The sequence below is a fragment of the Microtus ochrogaster genome, chromosome 1 (assembly GCF_000317375.1).
Source record: "Microtus ochrogaster isolate Prairie Vole_2 chromosome 1, MicOch1.0, whole genome shotgun sequence".
NCBI lineage: Eukaryota > Metazoa > Chordata > Mammalia > Rodentia > Cricetidae > Microtus > Microtus ochrogaster.
The window spans coordinates 24,749,317-24,753,046 of NC_022009.1; the positions used below are offsets into that span (position 1 = coordinate 24,749,317).

At 46.9% G+C, this 3,730-nt stretch overlaps 1 protein-coding gene and 1 non-coding gene across 2 annotated transcripts in view; one reads left to right on the forward strand and one right to left on the reverse strand.

The window, feature by feature from the left end:
* The window catches only part of Cipc (CLOCK interacting pacemaker), an 82,360-nt gene that overhangs the window by 43,709 nt on the left and 34,921 nt on the right, over window positions 1-3,730 (forward strand). The window lies entirely within an intron of this gene.
* LOC113457025 lies at window positions 3,152-3,258 on the reverse strand. Its single transcript, XR_003377683.1, has one exon. It is a non-coding gene; the product is annotated as a U6 spliceosomal RNA (small nuclear RNA).

The following is a 3,730-nucleotide window of genomic DNA, read 5'->3' on the forward strand; positions in this document are numbered from 1 at the left end:
TAGCCAATAAGAGGCTGGAACTATTGGGGCCAGGCAGTGATTAAAAGAATACAGTTTCCGTGCAATTATTTTGGGGCATAAGCTAAACTAGCCATGTGGGCGGCAGGGTGCAGGGGACGCAGCTCCGCCGCTCTTATTTCAACAGAAGAGCAAATAAAGGATGTTCAGGGGAGAACCTCATAGAAGGTTCTGCAGAGCCCAGGGATCTCCTAGGGAAGAGAGTTCATCATCTTCCACACCCAGGGAGGACAGCCCTGTGTCCCCATTTCCTAGTTGATTTTCTTCCTCTTCCTCTCCTACCTTAGACCCAGAAAGCCACTAGCAACTGCAGTGGGGGTGTTCATGACAAAGTGGGGATGTTCATGACGAAGATTTTCATGTCTGCATCCTAGAGACCCGTGGCCTCCAGCTCCATGCCTCAACAGGGGCAGGGGAGGATTTATCTTTGAAGGATGACGAATACATCACTTAACTGTCTTTGCCTGGACGCTCTACCTCCTGAGGGACAGTAGATTTTAGGGCCTGAAAGGAGCTTGCCAAAGCATGGGCAGGGGAAGACAACAGTTGGCACCCACTGGGGGAGCTGAAACAATGGGGTTGCCTTGGGTCATGTCCCAGGCCAGGGGGGGGGGAGGGGGAGGATGTGGGGGAGATGGGGCCTGGTTTCACAGACTCAGGCTTTGTTCAGTAAACCTGAACCTCCCATTTCCTACCTGCCACCCCTAAAGGCGGGGCCTCCACGTGAGGTTCCTCAGCCTTTCTCAGCTGCTGTCTAGAGCCAAATAGTGTTTACTATCTTTTACTTCCTATCTGTCTGGAAATGACACGGAGTGTAACAACAGAGAGAGGACTCCTTGTTCCAGCGCAGACCGCCCACACCCTGCGAACTCTTCACCCAGCCTTGGCCTGACTTCACCCGGGAGAGGGAGGGGGCGGAGAAGCTGGGCCCTGGCCGGAGGACAAGAAGCTGCTTTGCCTGGGAACAAAAGCTCTTTTTCTGGAAAGCTCAGAGCAAGTCAACTAGATGGGGGGGGGGGGGGGAGCCGGCAGAAGGGAATGTGGGGACAGTGCTTCCAATGAAAATGTCCCCAGGGTAATAGAGCTGTGATCTGATGAGTCCTTTAAAAGTCTGGTTAGCTGTTGGAAAACAATTGGCTGGCTCCTAGTCTTCCCCTCCTTACTGTCCTAGCACCAACACCAAGCTGAGGACGAACTCTGTTCTTAAAGAGACAGGCTTTATCGAGACCAGCCTGGTCTACAGAGTGAATTCCAGGCTTTTGGGCCGGGAATGTAGTGGGCTGGTTGAGTGCCTGTGCCTGCCTAGTGTACTAAAAGCCCTGTTTGATCTTCTCGGTATTACAGAAACTGGGTGCAATGGTTCCTGGAAATCCCAACATGCAGGAGGAGGTGGAGGCAGGAGAACCAAGTGTTCAAGATCGTTGTTGGTTGCACAGTAAATTCCAAGCTAGCCTGGGTTAGGTGTGAGCCTCAGCCAACAAACAAACCAAACAAACAAACAAAGGGAGGGGGGTCTGGAGCAACAGATAGCTCCGCCTTGTCATCTTGCCCGCAGGAGGACTTGTCTTGGAGTTTCAGAACCCATGGGTGGTGGGAAATGACGCTGGGTGTGTGCTCTCGGGGATAGAGAGAGAGAGACGGGGGCATCTGGGGTCCACTGCAGCCTAGTCTAATCAGTCTCTCAGATCCCAGAGGGAGACTTTGTCTCAAACAACAGGTAGATGTGTGCTGAAGGAGTGATAGAGAGGTCGCCCTCTGGTCGCCATGTACACGTGTGTGTACATACAGACACACAAGACACACATATACATTATATATGTATACATATATAATCTTATTTATATTTATGTGTATGAGTGTTTTGCCTGCCTGAAGGTCTGTGCACTGCAGGCATTCCTGGTTCCTGCACAGGCCAGAAGAACAAATCCCCTGGGGCTACAGTTTCAGATGGTTGTGAGCTGTCCTGTGGGTGCAGGGGATTGAAACCAGGTTCTCTGGGAGAGCAACTAGTGCTTTTTACCCATGAGCTATCTCTCCAGCCCCCGCAGGTGCGTATTTATAGTGGGGTAGGTAGTTGTCCTTCAGAGGATAGGGGTCTCGCCTCCTTGCCAGAGATGTGACCATGTAACTGCATTACACTGTATGAGCAAAAGAGAAGGCTTGGGGGGGCGGTGCTTGTTTGTTTGTTTGTTTTCAAGACAGGATTTCTCTGTGTGGCCCTGGCTGTCCTGGAACCCACTCTGTAGACTAGGCTGACCTTGAACTCAGGAAGGCTTGTGTCACCACACTTGTCTCTAGTCCCACGGTTTAAGACAGTGGTTTGCCTAATCCAGACTGCTTTATCTTTTCCTTGAATCAGAATGAGAATTTGCCTGAGATCCAGTTTTGGGCATACAAGTGAAATATATCCTAGAAGAAGATACAAAAACAAAACAAAAAACAAAACAAAACAAAATCTGGTTTTCTGAATGACCACATGGAACAGAACCTTCTGCCAGCCTCTAGTGAGAAAGGCTTTTCAGAAACCACTAAGTTACTGTGTTTCATCCATTCTGAAAATCCAACTTTCCCTCTCTTTCTCTTTGGAGGTGCGGCACCATTGGCCAGACAGAGGTCATCAGAGGCCACATTCTGGTGTACCAAGTCCCAAGATTTTTTTTTTTAAAATGACTTGATGGAAAAAATCTCCTGTTTGTATAAACAAATTAATTTAAAATTAACATATAAAATGTACAGGTCCTTGTGAGGAATAGTAATTTATTTATCAATGAAATTTAGAATACTGGATAGAGAAGAACTGTGCACATATTTATTAATTTATGATACCATAACTGCATAAGAAGATTCTTCCTAGTGGCCTGGCACTATTTCTTTCTATTTCAATCCAGAATCCATATTTTGGTCATTTCATTGCTCCCACAATGAAAACAATAGCAACACACCTCCTTGTTAGCTAAATACCCTTGTACATGCTATTGTTCATAAGGAGTCTATCTCTGCCCCACCAGCCAGCTCCCAAATAATGACACAGAGACTTCTTATTAATTAGGAAAGCTTGGCCTGTAGCTTAGGCTTATTCCTAACTAGTTCTCATATTGGAAATTGACATATATATATATATATATATATATATATATATATGGAATGCTTCACGAATTTTCGTGTCATCCTTGTGCAGGGGCCATGCTAATCTTCTCTGTATCATTCCAATTTTAGTATATGTGCCACCGAAGTGAGCACTGACCCATATTTTTTAATCGTTGTTCTATCATGTGGCTTTTTACCTTTCTTTCATTCTTCATCTCCAACTTATTCTGCCTCTCCTGGCTCTCCTCTGTGTGCCTAGATTCATCCCCAGTTCCTCTCTTTGCCTGGAAGTCCCGCCTATTTTCCCTGCCTATCTTTTGGCTGTTTAGCTCTTGATTAAACCAATCACAGTGACACATCTCTGCATAGTGTAATCAAGTATCTCGCAGCAATTGTTCCTTTAGGAGAACCACACCAAGGTCCTATTTAGGTCTTTCTGTGCCTGTGTTCCATAACATTGGTGGTTACCAAGGCTTTGTCTATATCCTGGCCATTGCATTTCCTGCGAAAGTGGTGTTCTACGTCCTTTTAATAGAGAGCCCATGTGCAGTCCAGAGACTTTGCAATGGTTTGTCCTGTCCCTTTAAGAGACAAGCTACGCCCACCCCTACCTCTCCTCCCACCC